This window comes from Marmota marmota, unplaced genomic scaffold (genome assembly GCF_001458135.2).
Source record: "Marmota marmota marmota unplaced genomic scaffold, marMar, whole genome shotgun sequence".
In the NCBI taxonomy this organism is placed as follows: domain Eukaryota; kingdom Metazoa; phylum Chordata; class Mammalia; order Rodentia; family Sciuridae; genus Marmota; species Marmota marmota.
Window position 1 is genome coordinate 42,465,211 of NW_025999990.1, and position 17,321 is coordinate 42,482,531.

The 17,321-nt window shown below is 39.8% G+C and overlaps 1 long non-coding RNA gene and 2 pseudogenes across 1 annotated transcript; all 3 read left to right on the forward strand.

The window, feature by feature from the left end:
• Positions 1 to 2,969: 2,969 nt before the first annotated feature.
• Positions 2,970 to 3,635, forward strand: LOC125617795 (annotated as a pseudogene).
• Positions 3,636 to 4,603: 968 nt separating this feature from the next.
• Positions 4,604 to 14,617, forward strand: LOC125617759. The gene is made up of 4 exons (XR_007348872.1): positions 4,604 to 4,665; positions 10,368 to 10,412; positions 12,351 to 12,423; positions 14,302 to 14,617. It is a non-coding gene; the product is annotated as an uncharacterized LOC125617759 (long non-coding RNA).
• Positions 14,618 to 15,555: 938 nt separating this feature from the next.
• On the forward strand, positions 15,556 to 17,063 carry LOC125617796 (annotated as a pseudogene).
• Positions 17,064 to 17,321: the final 258 nt, after the last annotated feature.

A 17,321-nucleotide genomic window follows, 5' to 3' on the forward strand; every position in this document is an offset into this window, starting at 1 on the left:
CGAGGGCGGCGGGGGGCAAGCCGAAATGCTGGCCTTTACTCTCCCCCGACCCCTCGCTCCGGGGTGGGCGCCCGAGCACCGGCGCCGCCTCCTCCCCCGTAGGCAGCGGTGGTACCTCCCGGCGTCCGGCGAGCACCCGGGCCCAGGGGCCCCCTTCTCTCTGCCCCCGCGCACGCCGCTGCGCTCCGCCCCGCCACAGAGTCCCCGCCGGGCGAGAGCGGCTCCACATCCGGGTACTGCCGCACTCAAGGCCTGAGCAGCACCTTCTCTGAGTAACTGGGAAGGGGATCCTCAGCAATAAAAGGGTGGGAAGGGTTTAGGAGAGTCGCGAGATTGGGGAAAGAAAGGCGACGAAAAACGATCTCTAAGCGTCTCTTCTCGGTCCAATGAGAATGCGCATGCGCAAGGTCTGGTAAAACGGGGTCGAAAGCCCAGCTCAAGCCTGGAGTGGTGAAGGGGCGGGTTGCTGGAGTTGACTCCCCGTGATGCGGCGAGCCCCATTGGTTAAGAGGGAAGGGGCGGAGCCATCCTAGAGGTGGGGGCTGCAGGAAGTGAGGATGGGGATACCACCCTGGCGCTGAACCTGCATAGGTGGTGAGATCAGTCTGTAAATTCTGGTGTTCTTAGGCGCACTAAGTGAATTTGGGATTCCATATTGTTTTAGTTTTCTTTTTGAATGAGGGCGGGAATAAGAGAGATTATAGCACAGATTAAAAGCGACCGTAGTTTTGTATGCGTAAATTGAAAGCATTTCAAACCAGAGTGGATGATTATTTATGAACTTCAATGGCGTGGAATATTATGAGCCAGTATAAAAGCCTTTTGGAAAATGTGCCTTGTCTTTATGCAGAGTCAAGATAAAAAGTAGACTCCAAACTTTGCCTATTAGTAACTGTTCCCCTGCGGGGCTAATTGGCCCTCACCTGCAATCCCAGCAACTCCTGAGGCTGGAGAATCTCGGCAATTTAGCGAGACTCTCAACAATTTAGCAAGACCCTGTGTAAAAATAAAAAATGAAAAGGCCGGGATTGGTGGCTCACACCTGTAATTCAGGAGGCTCCGGAGGCAGGAAGATCAAAGCCAGACTCAGCAATTTAGCGAAGCCTTAAGCAACTTAGCGATTCTCTGTCTCTCTGTCTCTAAATAAAATGCGAAAAAAGGGCTGGGAATGTAAGTCAGTGGTCAAGCGCTCCTGGGTCCAATCACCAGCATCTGAAAAAAAGAAAGAAAGAAAGGAACTGGGGATGTACCTCTGAAGTAAAGCATCCCTGGGTTCAATCTCCAGTACCAAAAAATAAAAATAAAAAATAACTGCCCCATAGTAATGACATAATCCATCCCCAATGGCAAAATACAACCTTGAAAGGAAGATGACCCTGAGAGTGGTTTCTGGTGCTATTGCTTAAATGACGTTATGGTGTGTATGGTGTAAGACCACTGTCTTAAATAAAGCCCAGCATGCAAGGGAAGAGGAAAGCTCCAGCAGAGTAAATGATCAAATGGAAGGATGCAAAAGAGGGTGTAAAAAGGACTCAGTGAATTATTATGTAGTGAAATAAATAAAATGGTCTTAATTTTTTCATGTTAATAAAACTACCAGGAAATACTAATTATGGGTCCCAAATGCCAAATCAAGCTAATTATATAGATTAAGCAATTAAAATGTTTGCTTGGAATAGAGGATCCAAATTTCTAATTTGTGTTTCAAAATATTTTCACTCTGGAAATTTTAAATGTGTGTTTATTGCCAGAGCTATTCAACTGTATTTAGCCAAGGGTGCTCTTAAGTATTTCTGCTTGACCAACTCTTCCTACTGTCTTTGGTATCTTGTCTGGTGTCCTTCTTTCCTTGCCAACCAGCTAAATTGATCATTTAAATTACCAAATTGATTTTTTTTAAATTTTTTTTTAGTTGTAGATGGACACAATACATTTATTTTATTTGTTTATTTTTATGTGGTGCCCAGGATGGAACCTAGTGCCTCACTCATGCTAGGCAAGTGCTGTACCACTGAGCCACAACCCTGACCCCTAAACTGATTTTTCAAAAAAATTTTTTTAAATAAAATATGGCCACTGTTAAGAGTTATACTTTGGTTGACTTTGTAATGTAAGTTCATTGAAGGAAAAACCAGCTGAGATGTCAGATATTTAATAGTGTCTTACATTGTACATCAAATATAACAATAATGGCTTTCTCCGTATTTAATTGTGTTCGACTTACCCAGGAGTTTTACATTGACTATGACATAATCTAATACTAAATAGGGCCTTGAGGGGAGCACTGAGGGCATTGAACCCAGGGCCTCATGCATTCGAAGCACAGCTCTACTGCTAAGCTACACTCCAGACCCCAGGGTTTTTGTTTTTAATATCAGAATTTCATTTTTCCTTAAATGAAGATCTATAATTCCTTAAACTGAAAAGGAATCCTAATAGGGCATTTAAACCAATGGTTCCTTGCTTACTTGCTTTCATCCTCCCTTTCTCTTTCCCCAGCCAAAGCCTTTGATCCTTCCCCATACATTTGAACTATACCAGTAGCCATAGTCCAAATAAAGGAAGATGGTAAGGCTGGAGCCCACTCACACGCAGTCCTCCCTTCTGCCTGCCTTTGCAGGGCTCGAAGGATCTCCTCAAAACCTCTGGAGTGAAAAATTCTACCTCGGAAGTCTGAAGGAGACCACCAATACCATTTTAAAGCATCTCTGAGCCTGCCGAGTAGACACATGAGCAAAGTTAACCCTCCTAGCTAAAAAAAAAAAGAAAAAAGAAAAAGAAATTATGGACAAGAAGTTATCATTGGAATTATTTTTTTTTTTAATATTTATTTATTTTTTTAGTTATCGGCAGACACAACATCTTTGTATGACACAACATCTTTGTATGTGGTGCTGAGGATCGAACCTGGGCCGCACGCATGCCAGGAGAGCGCGCTACCGCTTGAGCCACATCCCCAGCCCTTATCATTGGAATTAAATGCTGGCAGACATGTCCAAGGTATATTGCAGGGATTTGACCCCTTTATGAATCTTGTGATAGATGAATGTGTAGAGATGACAACTAATGGGCAATAAGACAGTATTGGAATGTTGGTAATATGAGGAAATAGCATCATCATGTTAGAAGCCTTGGAAGGAGTATAAATAATGACTATTCAGCAGAGAAATCTGTATCCCCTCTCCAAAGGTCCTGTTTAACTATGACATAAAAATCAGGTCATGTACATTTTTCATATTAAACTTTTTGTTAAATAAACTTTGTAATAGGAAAAAAGGAAACCGTCTGAAGTACCATTGACACAAGTATGAAAACCTCAAAGTATCCCAGTCCCCACATTTGAGATGAAGAAAATGAGGCTAGTACTGATTAAGTAACTTGTTCAAGAATACAGAAAAAGTGAATAGCTAAAATTATAACATCTAATGCTAGACCTATTTCTCACTGTATGCTAGTTTAACAACTCTCTTATCCATCCATCCCCTTGATAAATGTCTTGTGAATTTCTAATCCTTTTGTGTTGCTGAGACTATTTCAAGGCCTTTTAAATGGACCAGTTTGACAAAAGTCTCAAATTTTTCTTTTTGGGGGGTACCAGGGATTGAACTGTGGGGAAGAGGGTAACCAGGGATTGAACTGTGGGGGAGGGGGTAACCAGGGATTGAACTCAGGGGCACTTGACCACTGAGCCGCATCCCCAGCCCTATTTTGTATTTTATTTAGAGACAGGGTCTCACTGAGTTGCTTAGCACCTCTCTTTTGCGGAGGCTGGCTTTGAGCTCGCAATCTTCCTACATCAGCCTTCTGAGCCTCTGGGAGGCCCTAACCAACTGCGTCTGGCCTTCTCCAAATGTTTTGATGATACATTTTTTCAGAGATATAGAGCCCAAAGTGACCTACCACTTTCAAAGTCAGAGCTACATGAGTGCAGGGCATGCCCTGATGCTTCTGCTGCTGGAACTGTCCTGCCTGTATAGGAACCAGAAGCTGCCAAAGCTCTATCAGAAGCAGGAAAAAAATAAATAAATCCTTTATTCAGTCTCTCACATATAAGAAGAGTCTACTCTTTCAAGGTTTCAGTACCATTTTCACCATTTTCTAACATACTTAAACTTACACATAAGATGGAAATAATAACATCACCCAAGTGCTTAGCAAAATGCAGTTATTCCACTTATATATAGCTTCACCCTCCTTCCCTCAAAAAAAGAAGGCACAAAGTCATATCCACTACCATGTCCGTATCTAGGAGATACAAATTCCTCTTCCAGTTCAGCCACAGTCCTATCTGGATATTATGTAACCTATATTGTGAAATTAACACCATCAACAAAGATTGGCAAGACTGAGAAAAGAGAGAAGTGTCAAACAACCACAACACTCCGTATATAAAGTAGGAGAAAAGAGAAGGAAAGTAATTGGTTTTATATATGTAACAAGTGTTTCAAGTTGAATCATGTCCCTCCCAAAAGATGTGTTGAAGTCCTAACACCCAGTACCTGTAAATGTGACTTATCTGGAAATAGTTTTTTTTTTTTTTAAAGAGAGAATTTTTTAATATTTATTTATTTAATTTTTTTTTTTTTTAGTTTTTGGCGGACACAACATCTTTATTTTATTTTTATGTGGTGCTGAGGATCGAACCCAACGCCCCGAACATGCCAGGTGAGTGCACTACCGCTTGAGCCACATCCCCAGCCCATTTTTTTTTTTTGGGTACAAGGGAACAAACCCAGGGTAATTTAGCCACTGAGCAACATCCATAGCCCTTTTTATGTTTTATTTTGAGACAGGGTTTTGCTAAGTTGCTTAGGACCTCATTAAGCCTGGGGCTGACCTTGAACTTGGGATCCTCTTGCCTCGGCCTCCCAAGCAGCTGGTAGTGTGGACTGCCTCTACTGGAAATATCTGTAGATGAAATGAGTTAAGATGAGATCATATTGGAATAGAGTGGTCCTTAAACCCAATGATTAGTCCCCTAATCATTGGGAAAGGGAGATTTGGACACAGATATACCAGGAAGAAGGCCATGTGATGACCGAGGCAGAGATTGGAATGACAGGTATCAGATAAGATATGCCAAGGATTGCCAACAATCATGAAAAACTAGGGAAAATCAAAGAAGAATTCTTCCCCTAACACTTCAAAGAGAGAACATAGACCTAGTGACACCTTAATTTCAGATTTCTATCCTCCAGAATTGTAAAAGTATAAATTTCTGTTGTTTTAATCTGCCATCAAACCTGCAATTCCTGCATCTATAAGATTACTACATATGGATGGTAATTTGTTATAGCAGCCCTAAGGAAACTAATACAATAAAGAACAGAAGAAAGTAAGCATAGCTGTCACTGTCCTTATTTATATTACTACTCATAAGGCCATAGTTGAAATATCTGCCTCCTTCCACTACATAGCCCGTATTCCCTTTTCCTTCTGCTAGTACATCAAATGATCAGAGTCCCCATACCTGGTGAGTGATCCAAATCTTTATTCCCGAGGGACTTAAAATCTCAGCCTCCAGTGGATTGCAAAGAGTTGTGGTTAATTTTAGGTGTCACCTTGACTAGAGCTGTAACAGTTTTTCACTGTTCTTGGGGTCTGTGGGAGTGTTTTTGCATGAGATTAACATTTGAATTGGTAGACTAAGTAAAGCAGATTGCCCTCCATAAGGTGCATAGGCCTTAGGCTCACAAAATCAAATTAATAGATGACATCACTATAATGGACCAATGTGACAATGCATGAGATGATAAGACAATCAAAGTCCCTGCAAACCAGATAATGACAGAAAGCAATAGACTTGACATAGCAATAGACTCTGAGGAAAGACCTTGAAGGTATATGCTCCTGTCTCTGCTCAATGAAAGCAATATGCTTGTGATAACCTGTCAAGTGATAACTGAGAAAATATTTTCAAATCTACATTTACAATAGCCACAAGTATATATATAGATTTGCTCCAGTAAAGAGGCCACATCTAAAAGAGCAACTGCAATTGAATCACCACCTGATTAAATTTCAGTAATATAAGAGCCAGCTGTGGTTCCCTCACCTGTAATCCCAGCTACTCAGGAAGCTGAAAAGGCCAAAGAATTGTGAGTTTGAGGCCAGCCTGGGCAACATAGTGAAATCCCACCCCAAATAAATAAATAAATAAACTTACACTAATACACAGAGCCCATCTTTCTTTGCAGGTTTAGGCAAGTTAAATAGAAATGTGATAGAAATCAGTATGCCTGCATTTTTCAAGTCTTTGAATTCACCCAAGTATGTGCTGTTATTGCTTTTGGCTTGCTTTTTGGTAGAAAAGGGTAGCTACAAGGCTCCTGGGTGATCTTTATTATAATGTCCCACTTCATGGGTCAGGAAGCCAGTATGCATATTATTCCAGTTGATAGATATGTCCATCATTCCAACTCTGCATTTAGTAACTGGAGAAGTCACCTGTAGTTCCAGCTACTTGTGAGGTGGAGTCAGAAGAATCACTTCAGCCCAAAGTTGCAGTTTGGGATACGGGGAGTGGCACAGACAAAAATAAACTAGAGAAATAACCACTAGTTGATTCCTTGTAATCACTATAATGTACTAGAGCCAAAACTGGGCTAACCATGTGACTTCCATAACCTATCTCTCTTACCAGTGAACTCCAGTAACTTTCTGGTCACTAGAGATTAGTATATTCATGACCACTGTGTAGTGATTCCTAAAATGGAAATTTCCCCTTTCCCTAGTGCCCATTCACTCTGGAAAAAAAAAAATGCTTCTGATCACTTTTTGAGAGAAACAAAGGGGGAGGAAGAATTATACCATAATTTTTTGGCTGTGTTACTGGGTCTTTCCTCCTGAGGATCTATGGAAAGGCTCACATACTGACACAGGATTAAAGGTCATATCTTCTCACTGTGAGGAGTCAGGTCTCTGCTTAACAGAATTAGAGTTTTTTAAATTGCATAGACCAAAAACTAAGATTTCCTTCTGTTTAACACATTGTAATTAATATCTAACACTAAAGAACTATGTGAATTAAAACATTCTGATTGCCATTCTTACCATAGAGTTCTCTTTTATAATTGCATTTACTTTGTATTTTACAGTTGCATACTGATACTTGGCCTCTGTTAGCCTGGTTTGAAATCAAGGAAAACATTTCAATAGTCTGCAATAGTGAAATCCCCCACCATCATTCCTAGCCAGCAAATGAAAGCCACCAATGAGCTTTTGGAAGATACTGGCTAAAGAGTTAATAAATTGGATAGCATCAAATTAAAAAGCTTCTGCACTGAGACTGGGGTTGTGGCTCAATGGTACTTGCCTAGCATGTGTGAGGCATTGAGTTTGATTCTTAGTACTGCATATAAATAAATAAGGGTCCACTGACAACTAAAAAAGAAAAAAAATTTAAAAGCTCTTGCACAGCAAAAGAAACAATTAGGAATGCTAAAGAGAGAGCCTACAGAATGGGAGAAAATCTTAGCTACTTTTCTGATCGAGGACTAATATCTAGAATATATAAAGTAGTCAAAAAAATTCACACCAAAACAAACAAATAACCCGATTAATAAATAGGCAAATGAATTAAATAGACAATTCTCAAGAAATACAAATACCAACAAATATATGAAAAAATGTTCAACATCATTAACAAATCAAAACTATACCGAGATCTCATCTCACACCAGTCAGAATGGCGGTTATTAAGATTACAATAAATGCTGGAGAGGATGTGGACAAAAAGGATCACTTTTACACTATCAGTGGGACTGTAAATTAGTATAACCACTATGGAAATCAGTATGCAGGGTTCTCAAAAGACTAGACAGGAACCACCATAGGACCCAACTATACCACTCCTCTGTATTTATCTTAAAGAATTAAAATCGGGCTGGGGATGTGGCTCAAGCAGTAGCGCGCTTGCCTGGCATGTGTGCGGTCCGGGTTCGATCCTCAGCACCACATACAAACAAAGATGTTGTGTCCGCCGAAAACTAAAAAATAGATATTAAAATTCTCTCTCTCTCTCTCTCTCTTTAAAAAAAAAAGAATTAAAATCATCATACTATAGTGATAATGCATACCCATGTTTATAGTAGCACAGTTCATAATAATCAAACTTGGAATGAGCCTAAATGCCCATCAACAGATGAATGGATAAAAAAAAAGTGTGATATATATGCACAATGGAGTTTTATTCAACCAGAAAGAAGCATGAAATTATGTCATTTGCAGGAAAATGGCTGGCACTAGAGACTATTATGTTAAGTAAAATAAGCCAAACTCAGAAGGTCAAGCATTGTATATTTTCTCTCAAATAGAATCTAGAGAGGAAGAAGGAAAAGAAAGGTAGGGAGTTGGGACCTCATGAAAATCAAAGGGATATCACTAGAGGAAAGAAATCAGGGAGTAGGAGACAGGGAGAGAGGGAAGGAGTGCTGGGGAATGATATTGGTCAAATTATATTGTTATATTGTGTGCATGTACAAATATGTAACAAGGAATCCCATCATTCTATACAACTATAAGGCATCAATGTTTAAAATGTGGAAAGAGGAAAAAAAAAGAAAGATACTGGCAAATTGGGCACATTGGCACATGCCTGTAATTCTAGCAATTCAGGAGACAGAGGCAGGAAAATCCCAAGTTGGAGGCCTACCTAAGCAACTCAGCAAGACTCTGCTGAAAAATAAAAGTGGACTGGGGGTTTAGCTCAATGGCAAAGCCCCCCTGAGTTCAATCCCCAATACAAGAAAGAAAGGAAGAAGAAATTGGTAATTGCAGCTCTCAAATTTCTTAATAAGAAGATTATCCTCAAGGACAACTTTTCCTGCTTCCTAAGCTTATGGATTTTCTCCTTGAAATTATATCAGGAAAGATCTGAGGGTGTAGCTCAGAGGTACAGTGCTTGCCTCAAATGCAGAAGGTAGTTGGTTTGATTTCTAGCACTGCGAAATTTTTTTAAATTATACTAAGGAAGTTTTGGCAGCTCAACCTACTGAAAGCAAGGGTGATGGTTTGGATTTGAGGTGTCCCCTGAAAAGCTCATGTTAGGTGATGCAGGAATGTTCCAAGGTGAAATGATTGGATAATGAGAGCTGTGATCTAATCAGTGAAATAATCTATTTGATGGAATGGAGTGGTGACTGGCTCCTTGCTCGCTCTCTGTTTCCTAGCTGCCATGACCTGAGCAGCTTTCCACCGCCATGCTCTTCCATCATGATGTTCTGCCTCACCTTGAACCTAGAACAATAGATTAGCCAACCATGGACTGAACCTCTGAAACTGTGATCCTCAAATAAACATTCCCTCCTCAAAGTTGTTCTTGTCAGGTGTTTTGGTCACAGTAACCAAAAGCTGACCATTTTAGTCCAGTTTTCAGTCAACTAACCTACTTCTTGGGCTACACATCTTATTTAAAAACTATTAAGTGCTTTCATGTGGATCAGTTCAGCTGAGTCCATTGTTAAATGCTCTTCTTTTCTGCCTGGCACTTCTAGAATTCATTTCCATACGTACTCTCAGGTCTCTAATAGTATCAATTTGCAAAATTTTGCAATACGGTAATGTGTCATTTGACAGGCTGAGGAATACACTGTTAGGCTATTTTATCTTTGTGCAAACATCATAGAGTGTACTTATACAAACCTAGATAGTGTTGGCCTACTTCACTCCTAGGCTATACGTTGTAACCACCATCCTATATGCTCTGTGTCATTGACCACAGCATTGTTATGTAGCACAGGACTGTGTTTTTATTGTTACTGTTGTTGTTATGTTTCTGGTTTATAAACTATTTTCTCCCAAGTCAGACAAGAAACTGCTTCAGATGAGATCACTACAGGGGTTTTTAAATAATGAGAGGCTAGTCCCCTCAGACATTGAGAAAAGGGGGTATTTTGGTTGACAAAGAAAGCCTAGTGAAATTAAATATTACTTGATAATAAAAAAAATAAACTCAAAGAAAAAACAGAAAATTTAATGCTTGCAACAACTTGGACAGATTTCAAGGGCGTTTTCTCAAACAGTTATATAGTGTATGCTTCCACGTACATAATATGCTCGAAATGACAAAATTACAGTGATAGAGAACGTATCAGTGGTTGCCAGGGGTGAGAGTTGAGGGAAGGATGACTAATAAGGGGCAACACAGGGGAGTTTCTTTGTGGTAATGGGACAGTTCTATATTCTGATTGTGGTAAGTGTTATTATGATAAAATACATATGCTAAAAACACATGATTAAATTTCATAGAACTATAAGCATACACACACCAAAAAAAATAAAGATGTGCATATGAAAACTGGGAAAATCTGAATAAGGTACCCGAGTAATCATAATTATACCAATGTCAGTTTCCTTGTTTTTACCAGGAACTTTGGTGTTATAAGTTATCATTGGATGGAACTGGGCAAAAGGTACCTAAGAACTCTCTACCATTTTTGCAACTTATTGTAAGTTTTAAACTATTTCAAAAAAGTTAGTAGGAGAAGAAGAGAGAATGATGGAAGGAAGGAAGGAGACTTTTGGAGGGATGAGGAGTTCACATTTTCCAGATTCATCAGAGTCTGCTCAGATGTCTTCATTCTGAATCTCAAAATAGGCCCCAGATTTTACACAGAAGGGATTATGGATCCTGGATGATATCATGCATTGACAGGTTAATCAATCTTGGTACTTTCCTGCTTTTCTTGGCTTCTAAACCCATATCAGATGATAATTATCCTTTTCTTTCCCCACTGCTGGGGATTGCCCTTGCCTTCCAATATAGTCACCAAGTGGAATCAAGTGCCTATGTTCATTCTTCTTTATTGCTAGAAATTTCAGCAGAATGGGCTGGGGTTATAGCTCAGTAGTAGAGCGCTCACCTTGCATGTGGAAGACACTGAGTTCAATCCTCAGCACCACATAAAAATAAAATAAAGGCATTGTGTCCATCTACAACTAAAAAATATTTTTAAAAAAGAAAGACAAAAGAAAAGAAAAAATAAATTTCAGCAGAAAGAAAATTCTTCTTTCCCAACAATCTCCACACAGGTTTCTTATGATACATTGACTCTGAATGGGTTACATAGTTATCCATGAATCAAACTCTGAAGTCACAGTAAGACTGAATTTCACATCCACTCTTAAGTTGGATGTGATATCAGCTTTCCCAGAAGCACTTGGTCTTAGTGTGGAAGCAAGAATTTCAGTGCCAAAGAAAGCAGAATTTCTAAAAACGTTCAAGAAAAGCACGCTTTTAGAAGATGGATACTAATGAGCCAGGTGCAGTGGTACATGCCTATAATCCCAGGGGCTCAGGAGGCTGAGGCAGAAGGATCACAAGTTCAAAGCCAGCCTCAGCAAAAGCCTCCGTGAAACCCTGTTTCTAAAGAAAATACAAAACAGGGCTGGAGACGTGGTTCAGTGGTTGAATGTCCCTAAGTTCAATCCCCAGTACTCAAAAAATAAAATAAATAAAAATAAATGGATACTAATGATTATGTCAGAACACATCATGCAAAACCTAAACCAAGCCAGACATGGTAGCACATGCCTGTAAACCCAGCGACTCTGGGAAGATGAGGCAGGAGGATCACAAGTTCAAGATCAGCCTCAGCAACTGAACAAGACCCTCAGCAATTTATCAGGACCCTGTCTCAAAAATAACAAGGACTGACAATGTAGCTCAATGTAAAAGTACCTCTGTTTTCAATCCCTAATACAAAAAAAAAAAAAAAACCTACATTGAAATGTTTGGATTCTGAAACAGAGGGAACCATCTGACGTTGTAGATAGTGAGATAGTGTCAGCCATTTGAATAAAAGCAATGTGGGTGAATAAAATGAGAACTGAAGGCAGGAGACTTTTGTTCTAACTCAAAACTGAGGCTTATTAACTCTGTAACCTTCAGCCAATCACCTGATCTGCAGTTGCCTCATGTATAACACAAAGGAATGAATACTACTTACACGTATATTGGTTCTTGGCTCATTTTGCAATGTCCTAACATACCTAGATTTGAGAAGTCTCAAAGTTTGGTGCTTGAGAAAGTCACAGCAAACATTTCTGTGTCCAAACTTATCAGAAATTAATCATATTTTGGGGCATGTAATAATCTCTGACAGGCTCCAGGGGTGCTCTGTACACACACACACACACACACACACACACACACTTCTTACCTATGAGGATCTGTTTCTTTGGGAGCTGTAGCATACTTTATCATCCCAATAAATTTATACTAGGACTTCAGGTCTCACTTGGAAAATAGTACTTCTTTTCCTTTTCCCTCCTAAATTAGATTTACCAACAGCAAGAACTTGAGAGATGGTGAAGGTCTCATGACATTGTAAATTTGTTTTGTTTCCCAGACTGCAGAGTTTCCCTCTTCCTGTTGACATGTGATCACTCAACATAAATTCCAGGGACTCCTCAGGTTACCAGGTATGCTTTTGAGTGCTCTCAAGCATTCCATCACAGAAAAAAAAAAAATGTGAACTGGCAGTCAGTCCAATTAGAATTCCTAGTGCCAAATTGTACAAACTTTCTCTTCATCTCAGTTACTTCTCTACCCCCAGGATCTACCATACTTAAAACATTTCACTAGAATATTGTAATACAATTCAAAATCTTTCTGGTTCTGTATTCTCCAAAGATTTCTCTGGTTTATGACAGCAAGTATCATAGATAAGTAGTCTTATCCCCACTTGGTTGCCAGGCCCAGGACAGCCATTCACTCTCTATGGAATCTTAGCTGGTGAGGTATGGTAGGGGCTGCCACACTCTTCCTCTCCCCTCCCAGGAAACACTATATTTTTCTAAAGAAACTGCATCCTTTAGGGCTGGATTATGCACACCCAGCATGGGACTTCATAAGATATTTTTAAAGATTTCCTTCTATATAATTTACTTGGATTTCTATTTCACCACACCCTCACCAACGTCTAAAACTCATCTTACAGTTTACTTCAAGGAAATACTCCAAGGACCATCACAGCTCTTGCCAGGTTGATATCCTCTCTTATACCACAAGTCCAACAATTTGGCATCTTTGTTAAGAATGCACACATCAGGGCTGGGGTTGTGGCTTGGTGGCAGAGCACTTGCTTAGCACGTGTAAGGCACTGGGTTTGATCCTCAGCACCACATAAAAATAGATAAATAAAATAAAGGTTTTTGTGTCCATCTACAACTAAAAATATTTTTTAAAAAAGAATGCACACATTGGGCTCATTTGTAAGGTGGCATTTGGTCCAGGTTGTTGACAGATAATACATATTAGTTTGAATATTCTGGTCATTATGGCACCAGATATCATCCAGATGTGATAATCTAACTATAAGTTGACTCACATTCACATTAAGACCACACTCAGTGAAAAGTTGTTTTATTTTATTTTATTTTTAATTTTTGGAAATTCTGCAGAAATCAGAACTCTTACCAAAGTTTGAACTAAAAAGGGACAGTGGGAAGGGGAGAAGGATAGGATTGTCCAGCATGCTTGTATGTATATTTCAGAATCTTTTTTAAATGGAAAACTTCTGGGAAGTTCTGAATTTCTTTTGTTTTCTTTTGTCCTTCAAGCATTTTGCAGTGAGATTCTTTTATATATAGCAAATAATTTGAAAGAATACAAAAATATGTGAAGTTCATTAAAAAAAAAAAACTACAGTATAGCACTGGTACAGTACACTAAAAGACTTTGATAAAAAGAAACAATAAGGGGCCAGGTGGTAGAGTCTTGCCTCGAATGCCTGAGGCCCTGGGTTTGATCCTCAGCACCACATTAAAAAATAAATAAAAATGAAAGATTTTTTTTTAAAAAACTCTTTAAAAAATAATTAAAGTCCTCCATTTTAAATGCCATTCATATATACCTTGTGGATGAGAGCTATATACTTTTACATACTTTTTAGAGGAATAAATTATTGAATTACTGGAGGAAAAAAAAAAAAGACCACACTCAGTGTATCTTCCTCTCTTTCAGAATAGATGAAAGCCAGCATGGTTGGCACACCCCTTAACCTAGTGAGGAGGCTGAAGCAGGAGAATTACAAGCTCAAGGCCAGCCTCAGCAACTTAGCAACACCCTAAGCAACTTAGACAGTTTCAAAATAAAAATGGCTGGGCATTGGCTCAGTGGTTAAGTGGCTCATGGTCCAATCCCCAGTACCAAAAAGAGAGAGATGGAAACCCTTGACAAGAAATGGATGTTTTACTGAAATTTTATGAAACTGGGGAAGAAGATGTACATCACACTACTTATTATATCTTAATGATAAAATGATACAATTTCTGTTTCATTTTTGCAAACGCACCAAGACAAATACCACCCCCACATTCCAAACTGAGTCCACCAGAGCAAGATTTGCAAGGAGGTAAACAAGAATATGCCAGGACCCTTGGATGACCTGTAGGTAAGTGAAGATTGGGGGAACAAGAGAGAGAGTTAGAAATCAGAGGATTTTTGTAGGGAGAGTTTGCTTTGAGGCACAGCATACTCCTGTAAGAAAGGAGGAAGAAAAAGGTAGGGATAATTTCCCCTGATCCCGGAGTCAGAGAGAGGTCACTTAAAGAGCTTATAGACTGAGTTATATGGACTCTCACAATTTAGGAAAACCAATGGATAAATCAGATGACTCACGCCTGAAATATACAAAGAACAATGTGCTGACTGAAGCAGCCTATGGCAGCAAAACTTTGAGTGAAGCAGGTATACCCTTAAAAGTTTCCATGAATCAGATGGCAGGTGGGAGAGAGAACAAAAGTAGAACTTGGGAAAGGGAGAGGAAGAAGCTATTGCCTTAGATCTTGCGCAGGACTGCATCTTGAGGAAGAAGGAGACCTCTTTAGAAACACTTTGGCAATAATCAGGGATCAAAGAGTACACTAACATGACCAGACAAGGATATGCACTCGCCTGCATGAAATATAACATTGGTGGGTGGAGGAGGTTTCCAAAAAGTTCTTCTTTTTTTTTTTTTTTTGTAGTTGTAGATGGACAGAATGCCTTTATTTTATTTGTTATGTGGTGCTGAGGCTTGAACCTAGTGCCCCACAGATGCTAGGCAAGCACTCTGCCATTGAGCCACAACCCCAGCCCCCCCAAAAAAAGTTCTTAAAAGGGCCCAGAAGACAGTCAGCTTTAGATACACCATTGTCAAAATAAATCAAGCTAGATAAAGACCAGTTAAATAAAATTCTGTTGGTTCCTAATCTCTCCTCTCTCCCTCATTTCAATCCATGAAGAGTCAGAGGTAGCCTGGTGAATGATAGATGTGGAATAGAGGCACTACATGGAATATCAAGAACTCTAAGCCATCTTTTCTGCTATAGGTTTCCAGTTCACGAGTTGAAGCTGGAGGGAGAGGAGAAATTTTAACTTTAAACCAATCTTGAAATTTAAAAAAAAAATGTACTGGACTTGGACTCTAAATTGCAATTTTTTTTTTTAAACTGGGAATTGAATCCAATATCTTGCACATCCTAGGCAAGTATTGTATGTACCACTGAGTTACATCCCTGGCTCTTTTTATTTTATTTTGAAACAGGTTCTGGCTACGTTGGCCAGGGTGACCTTGAACTTATGGTTCTCTTGCCTCAACCTCTGAAGTAACTAGGATTACAAACATGCACCTCCACACCCTGTTTATTTGTTTTAAGAGACAGGAGTCTCACTATGTTGCCCAGGCTGGCCTCAAACGCCTGGGTTCAAGCATTCCTCCTGCCTCCGGTTCCCAAGGAGCTGGGAATTATCGTTGTCACACACCATTTTGCCTGGCTGCCAGTATTTTTTTAAATATATTTTGGAAGCTTGGAAAAGAAATGTGAGATGAAGAAAGGAAAAGATGACAACCAAAACAGATCTGGAGGACATAGGCTAGAGAAGTCCTGGAGACCTTGGAAAGAATGAACTCAGAAGCCCTTATGGTGACACAAATCAGACTATAATAAAAGATTGAAGAGTGGATGGGCTTTTTTCACCAAGATGGCACCAAAAGCTAAGAAGGAAGCTCCTGCCCCTCCTGAAGTTGCAGCCACTGCAAAAGCTTTGAAGGCCAAGAAGGCAGTGTTGAAAAACGTCCACACACACGCACAAAAAAGAAGATCCACATGTCATCTAACTTCTGGTGGCCCAAGACACAGCAGCTCCAAAGGCAGCCCACATATCCTCGGAAAAAAGCCCCCAGCAGAAACAAGCTTGACCATTATGCCATCATCAAGTTCCCCCTAACCACTGAGCTGGCCACGAAGAAGATTGAAGACAACACCACACTAGTGTTCATTGTGGATGTCAAGGCCAGCAAACATCAGATCAATCAGACTGTAATGAAGCTTTATGACACTGATAACTTATAAACAACAGTGATATATTTCTCACAGTTCTGGAGGCTGGGAAGTCCAAGATCAAGATACTAGTGGGTTTGGTGCCCTGTGAGGGTATAGACTGCTATGGTCTGAATATTTGTTCCTGAAATATTTACAAATTGAAACTTAATCCCCAGTGAGAGCACTAAGAGGTGGGCCCTTTAGGTGATAAGGTGATGAGGGTTTCACCCTCATGAATGGAACTGATGCCCTTAGAAGGGAGGTTTGAGGGAGCCCTTTTGTATCTTGCCAAGTCTTTCATCAGACATGAATCTACTGGCATCTTCATGTTGGACTTTCCAGCCAACATGAGTAAACTTCTACTGTTTATAAACTACCCAGACTTGGGCATTTTGTTAGAGCAGTCCATATGGAGTAAGACGCCATCTCCCTCCCTAACCAAACCTAATTTTGTTGAAGAAATCCACTTTCCTATTAAAAACTATCTTTGTCAAAGTCTTATGGAGGTGGTGTGGCCATGAGACTTAGTTCTGTATAATGAGAATAAAGAGATTTCTTCTTAAAAGGGAAATAGTCTCTTCTTCCCCCTGTCCTTTTGTGCCTTATACCCAGCTTAAAAGCAGTTGAAATGACTGGGAAAGTCATAAAAACATTCACAGGAGCCACACATGACACAGCAGAAAGCAGCAGCCTGGGACACTGAAGGCATTTTTTAAGCTGCTGTTACAACTTGCCTTCAGACTTTTTGTCACATGAAAGAAAAATAAAGGGCCCCTATCTTGATTAAGCCCCGTGTGTAAACTGTATGCAACATCTATCTGCCATACCACTCTTTAAAGGCATTTGGCTTTGACATGGAGGCCAAATAGACCAGTAACTACAAGCAGACATGTGATTAGGGTTAGATTTGTAAGATAGGGTAGACTCGAATTTGTTTAATTACTGATAAGAGCCAGCCAGGGTAGGTAGAGAGAAAGATAAGCAGACAGGCAGATACATGAAGGTACCAGAGA